This window comes from Nycticebus coucang, chromosome 5 (assembly GCF_027406575.1).
Source record: "Nycticebus coucang isolate mNycCou1 chromosome 5, mNycCou1.pri, whole genome shotgun sequence".
Taxonomy (NCBI): Eukaryota; Metazoa; Chordata; class Mammalia; order Primates; family Lorisidae; genus Nycticebus; species Nycticebus coucang.
In genome coordinates, this window is record NC_069784.1 from 117,007,969 (window position 1) to 117,028,214 (window position 20,246).

The window sequence follows — 20,246 nt, forward strand, 5'->3', positions numbered from 1 at the left end:
AGTTAACTAACAAGACAATGAAGAATTGTAGGCCAGTATCCTAGGGGAAAAATAACCAGAGAGCTGGGAGTAACATTTAGATGGTGTTTCCATTAAAGATACCTTTTTTTTGTTGTTGTTTTTTTCTAAAAAAACAGCAAAAAATGAGAAGTTGATCAGAACTCTCAACTATCACCTGCAAACAATAGAGATAAAAATTGGAGGTAAGAGAAAAAGAAGGGGCACAAATGTTCATCTCTGACTGGTTTGAGGGGACTGATAGAAATGAAGGTGATGGGAATAAACCAGCTATTTGAGTTACTCAAGTTCAGTTTGAGACCTTTCAAATCCTGATAGATCAAGGGGGGATTTATAATTGTTGCTATCTGAATCAGACTGAATGTTTTTAAAAATTCATGCCTTGAAATCTAATCCCTTAAGGAGGAAGTTGGGGGAGGAATGGCTCATGCCTGTGATCCTAGCACTTTGGGAGGTCAAGATGGGTAGATCACCGGAGACCATCCTGAGCAAAGTGAGGCCCCATCTCTACTAAAAATAGAAAAACTAGCTGGCCACTATGGTGACTGCCTATATTCCCAGCTACTTGGAAGACTTGAGACAAGAGGATCCCTTGAGCCCAAGAGTTTAAGCTTGCTGTGAGCTATGACATCACAGCACTCTATCCAGGGTGACTGAGTGAGACTCTGTCTCAAGGAAAAAAAAAAAATGAAATCTAATCCCTAATGCGATGGTATGAGGAGGTGAAGCCTTGGAAGGGGATTGGGTCATGAGGCTGAAATTCTTATCAATGAGGTTAGTGCCTTTATCAAACACCCCAAAGAGCTCTTCTTCCCTCTTCTGCCCTTTGAGGATATAGCAAGAAGATGGCTAGGCTGTCTATGACTCAGAAAACCTGCCCCCACAAGACATTGAATCTGCCACCTCCCTCATCTTGAACTTTCTATCCCCCAGAACAATAAGAAATAAATTTCTGTTGTTTAGAAGCGCCCAGTATTTAATATTTTGTCATAATAGACTAATAGATTAAGACACTCCATCTGTACTAATTGTCTGCAAGAGGTAAATTGAGTCCTTTCTGGGGAAATTTAAAGTAGTCTTCAGCCTTAAATTATCTCCAAATTCTCATATATAATATCTGTTACTTTTAAATAAAAGCATAAAAGGAAGCAAAATCCTATTCCTCAAAATAAAAGGAAACAGCAGACTGTATGAATGAATCTATACAGAGAATCCAAGTGATTTATCAGACATACTTTCAAATACAATCTAAAAATACCAAGTGCTAAAAAAGATATGTAGCAACGGGATGTCTAATGCATTTGCAACTCATTGGTGGATGTTAAAGTTAGAATAATCTCTTTGAAAACAAACTTGGCATTATTTAAAAAATTGAGCATCAGTTCTCCCTTTAACTCAATGATTTAATTACCTCCTATAATACCTGTGAGAAATTCAATAAGAAGGCAATCTAGGACTTGGATTTGGAGGGTCTGAAGCTTGGGGGATACAAATGAAAACAATTAATATAACATTAAAAATTCAAATTAGGTTCAGTTCTTTGTAAAGAACTTCTTTAAGTGAGGTCTCTGAAACTTAATCTTCATGAATTTTAGCATGTTCAAATGCTTTGGCAGAACAAGAACGGCCCAAACAAAAATAAAACTAAGCAAGTGCTATGTAATATGGGAGACAGGGACAAAGTAAAAGGCCCTAAGGAGCTCGTGAATTTGGAATTTTTACTTTAAGAATAAAATCTGTTTAGGTATATTTAAAATAGTTATTATAAACTCATATTTTAGAGTACAGTAATGAGTTTTGACATATGTATACATGTGTGAGGTCATCACCACAATCAAGGTAGTAACCATAACCCCCAAATGCTCCTCCAGCCAGTTTTTAATCCTCCCTCCCACCTTGCCCTTCCCACTTATTTCTCTAGGAAACCACTGATCTGTGTTATTCCACTAGAAATTGGTTTCCATTTTTTAAGAATTTTGTATCAATTAAGTCTTAGAGTAGATAAAGTATTTTTATCTGACTTCTTTCAATCAATGCATTTGTTTTAGAATTCATCCACATTGATGGGCATATCAATGGTTTATTCTCATTATTGTCAAGTAATATTCCATTGTGTGAATATATCACAAATGGTTTAATTTAACTTCTTATGGGAATTTGAGTTGTTTCCTGTTAGTGATTATTACAAGTAAATCTGTTATAAACATTTGTGTAAAGGTAACCTTTCCTTTGGGGAAGTACCTAAGAATGTGACTCCTTGCTGATGTATGTTTAATTTTTTAGGATATTTCCAAATTGTTTTCCAGAGTGACTATGAACTTTAGCATGCCTAAAATAGTATACAGAGTCATAGGTGGTTCAAATTCAAGCCAACACTCTGTATTCTTTTTAATTTTAGTTATTCTAGTAGGTTTTAGTGATATCTCATTTCAGTGGTTTTAATTTGCATTTCCTTAATGACTGACAATCTTGAACAATTTTCCATGTAATTATTTGATAGTCATGTCCTTTTTTGGTAAAACATCTTTTAAATCATTTGCTTATTTTTAATTATTTAAATTATTTATATTTGCAATTTATGTATTCTGGATATAGGATTTATCAGATCTCATTTGCATATGTTTGTGCTCTCACAAAATTTACAACCTTTACAGCAAGAGTTGCAGTTGCCTCAAGACTGCCTATAACAAGATGCTCTGATAAGAGTATAAGAAAAACAAAGAAACAAGTTAATATAAGCAATTTGAACAATAGAGACTCCATATGGAGCACTGTTAATGAATGCTCAAAATGTCCTTAAAAATTGTCCAGCAAGATGTTATAGACAAGATGATACCTGAGTTAGGTTGTAATTGATGGGCAAAAATAGTTGGATAAAAATGAAAGGCTCTATGCATTCATTTGCATCACTATTTTCTTAAGGCCCAGGGATCTTTTCGAGGAGGGGGCAGGGCGGGATCCTTTGATGCTCAAGTCTATTGCTGATGAACTGAGGGCACCCAATGAAGAAAACTGTGGAAAAGGCAGTGATGGTCTCCTGCTGTGTCCACACATTAAAGGAAGGGAAGGAGGAACTGGGGACTGAGGTGCTGACATAGTGCTGGAAGATACCTAGGCATAGGTGTGCTTGGTACTGATGGTAAACTCTCTCCTGACCGATGTTCCTGTAAACTAGGGGCTTTCTATAAAGGAAACTATAATAATTGCTGAGGTTTTAAAGGCTTCTGTGGTATTCATTACATATCTTTTTTTGTTTCCTTTTTTATTTTCTTAAAAAAAAAAAAACCTTTAAAATGTAAAAAAAAAAAAAAAATAGTCACATAAAAATAGGTGGCAGCTCTTTGGTATACAGGCTACCTTTAGCCACCCCTACTTTTAACCATCTCTGTCCAGTTTGAATTACCATGCTGCCAGAAGTGTAATATTGAGGATATAGTGTTAACCTTTGGCAAGGGGCATAATTTAAGCTCACTTGACTTTGAAGAAAGAAGTATCTTCCTTCATTTCCCAAGGAACCATATGTAACTTCCCGGGGAGGATCTTGCACAGAACTATCTCAGGTTTCTTCAGGCTCTGTAAGAGTTCCCTTTAACTATCAGGGTTTTATGGCTCATCTTATAATTTTCAAAGGCAAAACCATGGGTCTACTTCAAGAGTTACCAAGATTCCCCCGCAAACTGGCGACTGCAATCGGCCATAAGGAGAGTGGTGTTGAGTTCGCGCGGTATCTCCTGTAGCTGGTTCCCTGGGCTTCAGCAGCCAAAGCTGGTCTGTGGCTTCAGTTGCTCCGCGGCCCCAGAAGCCAAAGCTGGGTCCTAGGCTTCAAGCCGTTCCCGTAGTTGGAGTGCTCGGGGGATTTATTCTGAGTTTTATGGTTCAGAGTTTTGGATGGGCGCCCGCCAGTTCGCTGCGCAGCCTGAACTGCCAGCCCCCTCCAACACCTGGGGGAAAGGTGCCTGTCCTTTTGGGTAGTTCAAAATGTCTGTTTGGATCTCTGAGTGTTCTCCATATATCTTTCCAAAAGGAATGTATTAATTTGCGTTCCCACCAGCAGTGCAGAAGTGTTCCCTTTTCTCCGCATCCACGCCAACATCTCTGGTCTTGAGATTTTGTGATATAGGCTAGTCTCATTGGAGTTAGATGATATCTCAAAGTAGTTTTGATTTGCATTTCTCTGATGATTAAAGATGATGAGCATTTTTTCATATGTCTGAAGGCCTTGCGCCTGTCTTCTTCAGAGAAGTTTCTCTTCAAATCCCTTGCCCAGCCTGCGATGGGATCCCTTGTTTTTTTCTTGCTGATGTGTTTGAGTTCTCTGTGGATTCTGGTTATTAAACCTTTGTCAGAGATATACCCTGCCATTCAATCCTGTAATTCCTGTGCTGGGCATATACCCAGAAGACCAAAAATCACAACATAACAAAGATATTTGTACCAGAATGTTTATTGCAGCCCAATTCATAATAGCTAAGTCATGGAAAAAGCCCAAGTGCCCATCGATCCACAAATGGATTAATAAATTGTGGTATATGTATACCATGGAATACTATGCAGCCTTAAAGAAAGATGGAGACTTTACCTCTTTCATGTTTACATGGATGGAGCTGGAACATATTCTTCTTAGTAAAGTATCCCAAGAATGGAAGAAAAAGTACCCAATCTACACAGCCCTACTATGAAACTAATTTGGGACTCTCACATGAAAGCTATAACCCAGCTACAACTTAACAATAGGGGGAAGTGGGAAAGGGGGGGTGGGTAGAGGGAGGGGGATCGGTGGGATCACACCTGTGGTGCATATTACAGGGGTATTTGCGAAACTTGGTAAATGTAGAATGTAAATGTTTTGGCATAGTAACTGAGATAACGCCAGAAAGGCTATGTTAACCACTGTGATAAAAATGTGTCAAATGGTTTATGAAGTGAGTGTATGATGCCCCATGATCATATCAATGTATACAATTATGATTTAATAATAAAAAAAAAATGTCTGTTTGTTTCCCGGGCAGGATCCCTTCCCTTCAATTGTCCAACAGTTTGCCCAGCTCCCTGTGGTTTTGAGTGGCTTTCCTTTCGGATGCCTCCCTCAGTTCAGGATTAATTACTTGTCAATTGGATTTTGTCAGCATTTACAAGCTGCTGACCTCCGTGGGGGAGGGGCCTGCTGGCCGGCACGGCCGAGCATGGATGAATCTCTACAACATAGTCTGTGATTTTAAATTACCCCTCATATATAGCAAACCGCCAGTTCGCTGGGCGTCTCCAGCTGTCTGTCCACTCCAATAATCCACACACAGGGAAGGTCCAGACTGCCTTTCCTCTCACCTGGTGGCTTGGGAGAGGTGGGCTACACGTCCGTCCTGTCTGCCATCATGCTGGGCATATACCCAGAAGACCAAAAATCACACCATAACAAAGATGTTTGTATCAGAATATTTATTGCAGCCCTATTCATAATTGCTAAGTCATAGAAAAAGCCCAAGTGCCCATCGATCCATGAATGGATCAATAAATTGTGGTATATGTACACCATGGAATATTATGCAGCCTTAAAGAAAGATGGAGACTTTACCTCTTTCATGTTTACATGGATGGAGCTGGAACATATTCTTCTTAGTAAAGTGTCTCAAGAATGGAAGAAAAAGTACCCAATGTACTCACCCTTATTATGAAACTAATGTAGGACCTTCACTTGAAAGCTATAACCCAGTTACAACCTAAGAATAGGGAGAAGGGAGAAAGGGAGGGGAGGGAGGGGGGATGTAGGTGGAGGGAGGGGGATTAATGGGATTACACATGCAGTGCATCTTACAAGGGTATATGTGAATCCTAGTAAATGTGGAATGTAAAGGTCTTAGCAAAATAACTAAGAAAATGCTACAAAAGCTATGTTAACTAATGTGATGAAAATGTGTCAAACGATCTATGAACCAAGTGTATGGTGCCCCACGATCATACTAATGTACACAGCTATGGTTTAATAAAAATAAATTAAAAAATTACCAAGAATATCACTGAAAAAAAGCCCTGGTAAAGTAGGTAGAACATTAGCAGTGGCAAAGAAAAACAAACAAACCCCTCACTCTTGCTATGAGTGGAAGCAAACAGCAAGGGGGACTGATTGAATGGATTGTACTCAGCAGGCTCAGCAGTCTTGGGAATGCTGGGATAACAGAAGAACTCTGGGAAATGCGAGCTTTCTTCCTATATTGGCCTTGGCATTGCTTGGGGTATCATTTGCACATAGACAAGTATTTGTATGAGAGATTGCTAGCAGAATGTTCCTGTGGGATGTTAATTCCAAGTTCTGCCTTATAATAATCACATGTCCATGTAGAAATCCCCACTCTTCCCTGTGCCTCAGTTCACCCATATGCAAAATAAGAATAATAATACTTATCTGATGTGGTGAGGATTAAGTAAAAGAATATGTGTAAAATGCTGTATGCGTGGACACACACACCTCAAGATTTTAACACGGAGATTTTTTTGGTTGGTAGCTGTTGAAAACTAATTTTTTTGTCCATGATTTTGTCTATATTTTCCAAATCTCTAATAAAGTGAGCATAAAATGAGTGACATCAGTGAGAATATTTTCAGGGAAGTACATTGTCATTATGATAACCCGATCACCCTCGTTCAGTATCTCTGAGGGTAGATATTGTGTAGAGTGATCAGATGTAACCTCTCAAATATGGGATTGTGTCCTCAATTGTAAGGGTGAAACTGCTGGAAGACAGCCTAGCCTGTTCCACCAGGATGCAGGAGGAAAGTTCTAAGAGCTCATACCTCCACAGTCAAGAAAAGTTTAGCTCCTGTTAGTGCAAATGAGAAAACACTCCTGGCAAGTGCCCAATACAGCTCATCAATATGTAAAGTGAGGTTGATGCTGATTTTAAGATGATGCAAACATTGTTCCAAACCACAGCCCTCCTGGAGATTTGGGAATCCACACTTGCCTGCTTGTGTTTAATGTCTAGCGTTGCTGCTGTTGCTACGCTTACTGAGGCTCTGTCCCACTCCAGTTGATGTGAAACAGAAGCAGCAGCCCTGTATGATGTAACGCCACTTAATGATTAATTAGTGCCTCTGCCATACCCCAGGAAAGAGGATGCTCTTGTGGAGTCATGATTAACTATGGAGTTGCAGATGCTGGAATGATTACCGTGTAGCAATGCTCTGTTGTGAATTGATATGTGTAGCTGCCTTCCCGTTTGCGGATTTAATTGCATTGCTGGAAAGTGTTTGCTTCCTAGTATCCTTACAACAACCTCATGTTGGAAGCCTAGTCCATGCTTATGGAAAAAATCGGTGTAAACATATTCAGCATAAATGTACCGGTGTGCTAGTGTTATATTCATGTTTATGTCTATATTCATGCATTTTGCAAGCTTTTCCTTGAAATCTGTTTGTGAAATTTATTTGAAAAAAGGCAAGGCATATGCACATATATCTTAGTTTGTGTGTGTGTGTGTGTGTGTGAACTATAGTCCAAACCTATAGGTAAACTGAAAAAAATCAAAGACAATGTTTAAATGGTGCTACCAAAGTAGCTGAGAATAGCTACAAACCAGAGGAATGATAACCATAACTGGTAAAGCCTTCTCCACCCTCTTCTTAAATTATTTCTTTCAATATGGTCTCAAACATTTAGGTTGCTGTAGATACAAATTCTAATAACCCATATGATATTGAAAATCTGACATTGTGAAAAATATATTGCAATACACATAGCTTTAAGGACTAGATCAAAGGTTAGTTCATGTGTATGGACTTTAAAAAATTATGTTTTTTATTTTACAACTAGATTTTGTGACTGCCTTATTTCATAAGTTTTAATACTTGCTTAGGGCAGCACTACTCAATTTAGTGCTTTGTGTGTGTGTAACTTTCTGTGCTTCAAAGTGCAAAGATAACTTTTGTTCTTAACTCATGGTACTTGCCCCATAGTTGTGCAAAGAATGGGAGAAGGAAACATATTGATGATGGTTTGAGATTCTCTAGTTGATAGATTGCAGAGATATAGAATGGAAATGAAGAACCGGAGAGAACTTGTTGAAGTACAATCCTGTTACAGCTCAGATGATTCAGCAGTATGTGCTGAATGTACATATATATACGTATGTATATGCATATATATACACACATAATATATTTTCCTAGAGGTAAGAGGAGTAAATGAAAAATAAAAATAAAGTGACTGTGAAAATCATACAAGTTACACAAATCTAAATAGTATTATTCTTATCATCATCATTATTTGTTTTTATTTTGATTTTGATTTTACCTTGCGAAATCATGTTTCTAGAACCATAGTTACAGAATGTCATATAAAAGGAATCATAGTGTATGTACTTTTCTGAGACTCACGTCTTCGACTTGGATGCATTGAGATTCATCCATGATGTCATTCTGTGAATCACTTGTTCATTTCTTTTTAATAATTGAGTAGTGTTTATTGCTTAGATGTACCACAATTTACCCATTTGCCATTGAAAGGATCTTTTTATTTCCAGCTTTGTTGATGAAACAAAGCCCCTGTAAGCAATTACTTGCATGTTTTTCAGTGCTTTGGGGTTATACCTAAGAGATTGTTGAGTTGTAGGGTAATCATATGTTTACTTTTATAAGATGACAGAATATTTTCTAAAGTGAGGACCATTTTGCATTCACACCAGTAATGTGTTTCTTATCCTAGTTAAGTATTTACTATTGATGTTTCCTTTATTTTAATCATTCTAATAGTTGAGTAGGGGTATCTGACTATGGTTTTAATCAGCATTATCCTAATAAAATAAAAATGTTGACCACTTTCCATGTGTGTATTTACCGATCTTTAAAATTCATCTTCGTTGGTGAAGTATCTGTAAAATTTTTTTGCTCATTTTTAAATTGGATTGTTTGATTTTCATAATTGAGTTTGAGAGCTATCAGTCTAATCTTCTGGGTATAGAACCTTTTCTATTTCATTTGAAAATCTCTCCCAGTCTGTGTGTTGTCTGTTGATTCTCTTTCTTGTGTCTTTCAAAGAGCAGTTCTTAATGTTAGCAAGGATCAACTCATCTATTAGTTCTTGTGTAGATTGGGTTTTAAGGTTGTATCTTAATTATGGTCTAATTCGTGTTCACAAAGATTTATCTTTTGTTTTCTCCTGCAAGTGTTTTATAGTCCTAAGTTTAGTTTTGAGTTAATTTTTGTATGTGGAAAAATGATAACAATTCATTTACTTGCATATGAGTTTTCAATTGTTCTATCATTTAATGAAAGTCTGTTTTTGCCACTAAATTATGGTTATTTTCATTATGATCTTCATTATGATTATTTTGTCAAAATCCAGTGGACTGTATATGAATCTGTCTACTTCTAGAATCTATGTTCTGTTCTATTTTTTTTTTCCAGTACCACATTGTCTTATTACTGTAATTTATAGTTTCTGAATTCAGGTTGTGTGCTATGAATCTTATCCAGTAATTTTTGCTTGTTTTTAATATCAAACATTGTATTTTCATATATGTGAGTTTAGTTGGGTCTTTTAAAATATCTTCCATGTTCCTTCTTAATAAATCATTTATTCTTTGATTCTTTGTCCTTCTTGAATATATTGAATATAGTTACAACTGCTATAATTTTTGTAGTTTCTTTATGATTTATCATTTGATGGATAAGTTCCTCTTTATTGCTATTCTTTATAATTTTACTTATTAATGTTTATTTTTTCTTCATATGAAATTTAGTATCAGCTTGTCTTTCTCAAAAAACCTGTAGCTTTTATTGAAATCACATAATAATCATAAAACTTAGGTATGTTCAACATTTTAAGTTGATAAAGTCTCCTAAAGCCATCAATATCTCTTTTCAAAATTTGTCTAATTTCTTTTGTGTCCCCAAACATTTAAAGGTCATCTAGATCTTTTATATTAATCATAAGTTTATTTTTAAACTTATTATATACACACACAAACATATTTACATATGCAGATAAATATATGTATTTATGTTTGCTTATGTGGAATACAAACATTTAGGACCTTCACTATACCAGAAATTATTCAAGGGTATAGACATACCACCTTGTATCCCTACAGATCTTATTTATTTATTTATTTTGAGACAGACTATCACTGTGTTGCCCTCAACCGAGTGCCATGGTGTCAAAGCTCACAGCAACCTCAAACTCTTGGGCTTAAGTGAGTCTCTTGCCTCAGCCTCCCTAGTAGATGGGACTACAGGCACCTGGCACAATGCTATTTTTTTGTTGCAGTTGGCATTGTTTAGCAGGCCTAGGCCAGGTTCAAACCTGCCAGCTTGGGTGCATGTGGCCAGCGCCCTACCCACGAATTACAGGCGCCGAGCCTACAAATCTTGAATGTAGCCAGTCTTCTCAACTTATGCACCATATCGCCTCTACTACTCAATGTCTTTGAAGCACTAGGAGTGAGTTCTATATTACTTTATGGTTCTTGTTCGAGAATTACCTGGGAAATGTTTCCTTAGCACTTAGAAAAATGCAGTTATTCAGTTACTATTTCCTTTCTTACACTACAATTTCTCTTTCCAGTGCAATTTATTATGCCTCTGTACAATAAAATGAATACTGGATCACCAGAATTTTATAATTTAGTTGTTTAGCAGTCCCTGTGTATTAAATATATTCCAACACAATTGATATACTGCAAATCAATTCCAGCACCAACCACCCAGAGTAAATGTAGAACTACAAATTAAAGGGCATGCTCCCCAAGAAGACTGCTTTCATTTAGATACTAGCCACAGATGGGGACTCCAACTCTACTTCTGATTTTCTGGCTCCAAATCAGGGGATCCCACAACCCTCAGGAGTTCAGGTTTGATAATTTGCTAGAATGGCTGATAGAACTCAGCAAAATGCAGTACTCATGATAGCCAAAACATAGGATAAGGTCTAAGAGGGTCCTGAATATAGGGCTCCAATGGCCTCCTCTATGGAATCAGGTTGTGTCACCTTCCTGGAACATCACTGTGTTCACCAACTCAGAAGTTTCTGTAAGCGTTGGTGTCTAGACTATTAATTGGGATTTCATTACACAGGCATGATGATTTGTGATTGGGCCCAGTCTCTACCCTCAATGCAGAGGCTGAGCAGGCTTAAACCTCTAACCATGTGGTTGGACTTTCTGGTGTCCAACCACATCCTGAAGCTATCTAGACGCCCACTCTGAGTCACTTTACTAACATAAATTCATATGTGCACCAAGAAGCTTGTGAAAAACAAAGACAAAAAGCCAATCCCAGGGACCAGAGACAAGAGTCAGTGAAATCCTTTATTATACTACATTCTACCATTAATGTTATATGGAATTGTTCTGTGTAAATGCAGCACAGCATAAGGATGTTTAGGACGACAGACCACATGTCCCACAAGATTATTATAGCTATTTTTATTGTAACTTTTCTAAGTTCAGGTATGTTTTGATGTACAATACCACTGTGTTACTGTTGTCTGCAGCAGTACTGGTTTATGGCCTAGGAGCAATTGGAGTAATTGGCTGTATACCACACCGGATAGTATGCTGTAACACCTAGGTTTGTGCAAACACACTCTATGACATTCCCACAATGACAAAATTGCCTAATGATGTATTTCTTAGGACATGTCCCCATCATTAAATAACACATGCCTATCTTTAAAATTAGGAGACAGTTAACAAAAGCATTTTCTAAATCTTTTTCACACATTGGAAAGCAAAATAGTCCTTGTTCAGTTTGTTCACTTCTTAAAGCTTTTGTTTTTGTTCTTTACACAGGATGCAACTTAAAATTTCCTTTACATCAAGGTGTATGCGAAACATTGATGTGGTTTTCTAGTTTTATTAATTTCAGCAAAGTTATGGTCCAACGTTACTAGAAGAATTCTGTAAAGTGAGAAGGTATGCAAACGTACAGAACATGAACACACATATGTACAGCGCATGTTACCAATCTCAGAGGAATCCATGTGTTTAGAAGAATAACATGGAAACTTTGAGCAACATATTAGTTTCAAATGTCTAAAAACGAGTAAATAAACAAACAATAAAACCCTTTGGTTTATTTCCTATGTAAGATGTTGCTAAAAAATAATTAATTGGGAGACCACAAGATCAAAGTGGCTCCCCCACCTCAGGTCTCCATGTTAATAAGTTAAAACCAAACTCAATGTAAATGGTAGCATCCTAGAAAAACAAAACTTAAACTTCACCAATTAGAAACTGCCAACCAACCTCCAAATAGAAACTTGTAAGTCTATTGTTCTACTTTCACCAGTCACATATTGTCCTTTTTCTTGCTTCCACGAACACTTTTAAAACATTTTCTCCTTAGTGGAACACCAGCCACTTGCATTCTGGTGCTGCCCAATTCATGAATTTATGTTTGCACAAATTCTAGAATTTTAACTTGCTTACAATGATTTTCTAATGTTCACTTCTGTGCATGGAAGCTCCTGGTGATTTTTTGGAGCTTGATAAAATTTTCTAGAATGACATTTTTTTAAACAATGATAGAAGGATTTATTTTAATTTTTCAATCTGAAAAAAAAAAAAACCCAAAGAACAAAAAACTAATCTATCCTCATATTTATATACAGTGTCAACATTTTCAGGGCACTTATATCAAGAAACATTGTTTCTCTTCGACTATATGACAACACTATATATGCCACAATAAAATTTATAAAAACAAAACAGTTTTATAAATATTTTTCTTCAAACGTGGCATATATTATAATCAAGAAAAGTAAGATGTTTTATAATATAGTTAAATTGAAGTTCAGCCTTCAATAATTATATTCATTTAGAAATTCAGTCTTTGCAAATTCTATTTTTGGGGTTTTACAAATAAATTATGGTAGTTTAAGATGTTTCTTTGCTCATAAGTGCCATAGGGAGTGTTTTAACAAGTGTTAAAAACAAATGTAACTATAAAGTACTGAATCTAAGGCTCATCTCTGAGAGAATTTGCAAGGTAGTCTTCTCTAGTAACTGACATGAATATACTTTTTAAGCATAAATTTTGTTTTCAACAGATTATACTTATGGCTTTGCTGTAACCTTACAGTATATTTTGATTTCTCCTTAAATTCACATAAAAAGTTGCAGTATACATGGTATTGTGTTTTTCTCATAGAGGAAATTCTTCCCAAGATGTTCCTTCCAGAATGGTGTGGATATTGTTACAGTGATGTTATTTTTCAGGATTCATATTGTCAGAAAACAAAACAATACAACAACAATAAAAATGTGTAGCTCTAATTCCCAACAAATTACATTGATTATGCACTTGAGTGAATCAAATTAATTTTTTTTAATTAAATCATATCTGTGTACATTAATGCGATCATGGGGCACCATACACTGGTTTTATAAACAGTTTGACACATTTTCATCACACTGGTTAACATAGCCTTCCTGGCATTTTCTTAGTTATTCCGTTAAGACATTTATATTCTACATTTACTAAGTTTCACATGTACCGTTGTAAGATGCACCGCTGGTGTAATCCCACCAATCACCCTCCCTCCGCCCATCCTCCCCCCTCCCACCTGTCCCTTTTCCCCTTCCCCCTATTCTTAGGTTATAACTGGGTTATAGCTTTCATGTGAAAGCCATAAATTAGTTTCATAGTAGGGCTGAGTACATTGGATACTTTTTCTTCCATTCTTGACATACTTTACTAAGAAGAATATGTTCCAGCTCCATCCATGTAAACATGAAAGAAGTAAAGTCTCCATCTTTCTTTAAGGCTGCATAATATTCCATGGTGTACATATACCACAATTTATTAATCCATTCATTGATCCATGGGCACTTGGGCTTTTTCCATGACTTATTTTTTTTTTCCGTCATGCTAACATTCTCCAGTTACTGGGAGCTTGCCAATGTGTGTCTGTCTTTTATGCATTCTTTTTTTTTTTTTTTTTTTGTAGAGACAGAGTCTCACTGTACCGCCCTTGGTAGAGTGCCGTGGCGTCACACGGCTCACAGCAACCTCTAACTCCTGGGCTTATGCGATTCTCTTGCCTCAGCCTCCCGAGCAGCTGGGACTACAGGCGCCCGCCACAACGCCTGGCTATTTTTTGGTTGCAGTTTGGCCGGGGCTGAGTTTGAACCCGCCACCCTCGGCATATGGGGCCCGCGCCCTACTCACTGAGCCATAGGTGCCGCCCCATGACTTATTTTTAAAACACACACACACACACACACACACACACACACACGGGGGACTGAACAAGGAAAATGGTTAACTGATTTTTTTAATTTTATAGATTTTCCTGTGAATTATATAATATGTACTACTATTATTCAGATGAATCTTCTTTCTTATTTTTAATGGACATTTAATATCTAATTATTAAAGTCTTAGATTTTACATATTTCATTACTTTATAAAATTAATCCCATTCTATTCCTACACATAAAACAGATTCCATCAATATATCTGAAAATAAGGTCATGCTAACTTGTCTAATGGTTAATGTATTACAATACTATAATTATATAATAAAATACCATGCTTAAAAATAGGAATTCTTTGGAATACTTCATCATAAGAGGAATGGATATTTCAGACATTTGCAGAGGTTCTATTCAATTGACCTAATGAAAAAGATGGTCATTGCACTTTAATGGAATTCTGCAGTTCTCAGAAAAGAAATGTCTTTACGAAATTTATCAGTAAGTTTTTATCTTTGATGTGTGCCAGCTGGAGGAAAACATACAATGTAAACACAGGCAGAAGAAAAATTCACATATTCCTGTGACTTCTCTAAATTCATACAGAACAAATTTGCATGCACGCATACGTGTGTACACTGTTGCACATACACTCCAAACAAAAAAAGGGGGGAGGTAGATGTAATTTTTCTCCCCTCAATGCTATGCTCTTAAGTGAACTCTTTGGGAATAGTTTGGCTGTCTTATCTAAATACTAATTTTTAAAATCTTCTTTACACATAGAACATGTGATATGTGTGAACTCTAAGAATATTTTGACTTATTGCCTCTCTTATAACTTAATTGGAGCTGCTTCTAATTTGGGGAAATAGCTTAGTCATATATTTAGGATTCTACTGTGTTTCAGGAGAGTTTTTTGTTTCCCAGTGAAATGATTTGAGCTCCTTAAACCATTTTTATCTTACAGTGTTGGGGTTATCTTTCATATAACCACTATTTCCTTTGTGAAATGATAGAGCTTTCTGAAATATTTTAAAATGATGTTAGGAAGGTATTTTTGTATTATCATAACAATTTACTGCTTTTTAAATTTTATTACAGTAAATATAAGAGTAGGTTAAATACGAGTGTAAAAAAAAGGAATGACACTTTAGCAAATAAATCAGAACAAGTTTTTTTTTTTTTTTTAAGTTGCCCTGATTATAGCTTTTAAGATAGACTAAAAGATATTATTATGGTACTTACTTTCCCCCTAGAATTTTGCCTTTCCTGTAAAGGGAACTCAAATATTTCTAACAAATCATAAATTTGGAGATTCTAGCTTGCTTTATTCTGATGTGAGCATTTAAACCTCTGAACATCTAATGTTTTTATTTGTTGTGAGAAAGAAGCTAACCACAGCATCTGGGCTGGTCTCTGGCTGGAGGTGGAGGAGGTAATGACATTGAGAAACAGGATGACGCCCTGCAAGGCACTGTGTTCACTCCTCTCGTTTTCAATCTGTGACACGGGCATATGAAATTCCCAATTGAGTAACAGGACAACTTGAAACTTTGCGGTAAACTGATAATAGCACGAAACTTCATGTAGTAGAGAAAGAACCAGAGATGCTATTACCCACCCACCCCCGTAAATGCACAGAGGATGTTTTCAATTTTTATTTAATACCCACATCCACTGGTCCAGGAAGCATACCAGGAAGTAACCAAATGACAAAATTACCACACATTTCCCACTCATGTCCGTTTCTTACATGTACACGTATTTGTAAAAGCTATAATATTTTATAAGAAAATCTTTCAGAGATAAGAATTATCATTTCATTTTTGACCAGATATGCTGAGATTAATCAACCTTAAATGTCTACTAGATATCACTCTTTTAGGGAAATTAAGGCAATAGACTATTCTCTTCTGCCATGGTTTTCATAAATTCACTAGAAAGTAATATAGAAGACAAAATATATTTCCATATTTTGTAAAGAGAAAGAGCCAACAAAAAGCAATTATCATGTATTAAATTATTTGTCTCATTCAAAAAACTAATTATTGACTCAACAAGAGTAATGAACCTGTTAGTCACTTTAATTTTCTCATGTAAGACTCATACAAATGTTTTAGTGCAGTGACAAATTAACTAATTGCTATTCAATTTCACCACATATTTAGGGACTTCAATATTACTAATTTGGAGACTTCTAATAATTTATTTTATGACCAGAAGCTCTTCAGTGTGGGGTCTTCATTTTCTTGAATCAAAGTAATATTTTCTTTTAATATTTTTCTTTTCTTTTCTGCAGTTTAATCTATATGTTTAAGATATAGTAGGACACATTTCTTGAAGTTTGAGAATTTCATAAACAGAATCTTATTTTTGTTACTGGAGTATTTGGTACCTTCCAATATACCTGTGTTCTTCAGGTCAGCATTTTTTTCTTGCCTGTAAAATGTAGCATCAGTTTTCGGTATACAGTTGGACTGACTTTGCAGATTTAATTTATACATGTAAACAGTCTGATTTTTGTGACTGATCTGTATACAATAAGTACAGAAATATACAGTTGGAATACTACAGAAAAAAAATGACCTGTTTCATTTTAGCATTATCTTTGAATTCCAGGAAGTCAGGGGACTCAAAATGTGGGAGAGAGAAAAGGTAGTAAGTCTTTTCACATGACGGTTCTTAATCTTTTTGTTGTGACATATAGGGATAGTAGGGACTCATTCAGCATCCCTGAAGGAAAATACCGAAAGCAAAATTTAGAAAAAAGGTTACGAAGTCCAACTTAGTGTATCTCCTTCTCTCTTGATTTTTATTTCTTGTAGGGGGGTGGGAAAAATTATGTGGCATTCAACAAAACATCTCTCTACAGATTTAAGCTTTTCTGTGACATCACAAAAAAAAATAGAAAAAAGAAAGAAAAGAAAAAGAAAAGAAAGAGATGCAGAGTATTTGACTTTTAAAATACTTACCTATATAAAATTATTATTTTTCCTGTATTGAAATTCCACAGGTAATATTCATAGGTCTGGAGTTTATGTACTTGAACAGTAAGGAAGAGCAAATTTATGTTGCTATAAAATGTCAATAACTTGAATATGTATATTTTGAACAATCATATGAATAAATTCATACCAGTGTCAATTGCTTTATGATTTTTACCTTGACTGTATAATTCTAGCTCTTTAATCGTTAAAAACACAGTCAAAAAAAAAATAAAAGCTCAGACATGATTCTAGTTCTACCCATCTTCACTGAGATTGGGCCACAATTTTCTCCTGCAGCTGAGAGGGCATGATGGGCTTACAGCCTGCTGAAGCTGTCACTCAGAGCGTCACAGGGTGCAGATCACCAGGCCCTGGCCTGATTTCCTCTAAGCCGAGATGGAGATGGGGCCTAAGGCCAACCTTGCAGGTTGGACCTCTGAGCATGAAGCAGTGTGCAGAGGGACCAGACTGACCCAGAGGAGGAAGTCAGGGCCAGACAGGGAGGTGGCAGACACAACTGCAAGAACCAGACCAGCAAATGACAGATGAATTGGGCCGCAGTTGTCTCCTGCTGCTCAGGGGGCAAACCCTGGTCAAAGCCTGCTGAAGCTGCCTCTGAGAGCTTCACAGGATGGGGCTTACTGGGCTCTGGCCTTACTTCTTCTAAGCCAGAACTGGGATAGGGCAGTAGGCTGGGCTTCTAGGTGGGGGCCCTTAGCCCACAGCTGTGTGCAGAGGGTGGGCCATGTTCACTGAGAGGTGGATAGTTCTTTTGTTCTGAATTTCATTTAATTCTACTCTAATCTTGGTTATTTCCTTTCTTCTGCTAGATTTGGGATTGGTTTGCTTTTCCTTTTCCAGTTACTTGAGATGATTCAATTAGATTGTTGATTTATGATCTTTCCGACTTTTGGATGTGGGTATTTTAAGGCTATGAGTTTTCCTTTCAGGACATCTTTTGTTTAATGATTCTTGACAGATTCTTGATAATTTGTGTCTAAATTGTCATTTTATTCAAAAAATCTTTTGACTTCCATCATTATCTCTTCATTGACCCAACAATTTTTCAGCATTAGTTTTTTGTTTTTAGTTTCCATGACTTTCTGTAGGGATGAGTGTTTCTGTTGATGTTGATTTCTAGCTTTATTCTGTTGTGGTCTGAGAAGAAATAAGGTATAATTCCTATTTTTTTATATTTGTGGAGACATGTTTTGTGTCCTAGGATGTGATCAATTTTAAATAACATTCTATGGGAAGGAGGGAGGGCAATTGGCGGGATCTCACCTAATGTGCACAATGTGAGGGTGTTTAGGATGCCCCCCTGAGTGAAGGGCTCAACTACAAATTCAACCTTATCTTAGAATCGAAAGCAATGTAACCTAAAAATTTGTACCCTCATATTATTTTGAAATCTAAAAAAAGTCCTGAAATTTTTTTTTTCTATATAAAAACTAGTGTTGGTCAGAAGTGGTGGCTCATGCCTGTAATTCTAGCACTCTGGGAGGCTCAGGAGGGTAGATCAATTGAGTTCAGAAGTTTGAGACTAGCCTGAGCAAGAATGAGATACCCATTTTTCCTCCCCATGTGGGGTACTGTGACAGGTGCTTCTAGTCCCAGTTACTAGGAGGGCTGAGGCAAGAGGATCTTCTGAGCCCACGAGTTCGAGATCGCTGTGATGCTGTAAGTTCTGAGACTATGGACCTGTACTCAGGGTGACAAATTGAGACTCTGCTTAAAAAAAAAAAAAAAGGTGTTAAGGTTGTTTTCCAAATGTTTACTTATGTATGCTAGGGTATAAAACTGAGTAAATCTTTAACATATTTATTCTCAGTTTCATTATTTATAAAACAGAGATGATGATACATATCTGTTATATAAATCAGATTTATTATAAAGATCAAATCTTATCTATAAACAATTACACAGTAGACCGTAAACACTACTATATAAATTCTAGTTATTCAAATAAAGTAGTAAGAAGGTGATCAGAAATCATAAATAAGTCATTTTGAAAGAAATTTTTCAATATTTATATAAAAAGTGTAAAATTATAGTATGATTTCAGGAGGCATTTTAGTTCCCGCTATTTTAATATATTAATATTTGTTGATCATCTTGAGTAATTCTGCCTAAGGATTTATGATTTCAGTTGTTATAAAGTTATAAATTTAAGATTTAGTTTACATTATATGAATTTATGATCTTATTTAACATATTTTAGGCCACTTCAATATTCTAGGCAGTGGTGAATTGAACGCATTAATGATATATTGACTTAAGAAGAATTTCCTGTTTTCTGTTTTGAGTGCTTTGCTGTTTTTGCAGCATGCCTCTAATATTACAAGAAAGTTGCAGGGGGCAAAAATGTGACACTATGAGACTGTGCACCAAAATACCTTTGGAATAAGCTATCAACTTTGTAAATAATTGCAATATTTTTTTCAAGAGGCAAATATTTAAAAGGAGAAGCAACCAAAGGTATGTTGAAATCAATAATTAAAGATGAATTCTGTAGTCATAAAACTAGAAACATCCCTGTGCTATTTCTCAGAGTTACATTCATTCATGTTTTCTTGTTGACCGATCAAAATCTGGAAAGAATATCTATAAAAATTAAAATAATTGGGTTTTAAACTTGGAACCAAGCAATTTTCATTTTTAAAAATACAGTGCCTTATTCTTTTTGTTTTTAAATTACAAAGGCTAAAAATTCTATCTATGTAATTAAAGTCTTGTACTTTATACTTGAAAAAAAAATAACATTATTGTGATGTTTTAGTCTCCATGGGATTGTAGTTATAGCTTGGTCTCTGTGAACTCAACCATGAACTATCTCATATTATTTTGCCTGATGTTTCCAGGGATTAAATTTGGAATAGACAACACAGATGTAAAACCACCTACCTACAACCAACTGATCTTTAACAAAGCAGACAACAACATATGCTGGGGAAAAGAGGCCTTATTCAATAAATTCAAAAATTGGATAGCCACATGTGGAAGAATGAAATAGGATCCCTATCTCTCGCCATTTACAAAAATTAATTCAACA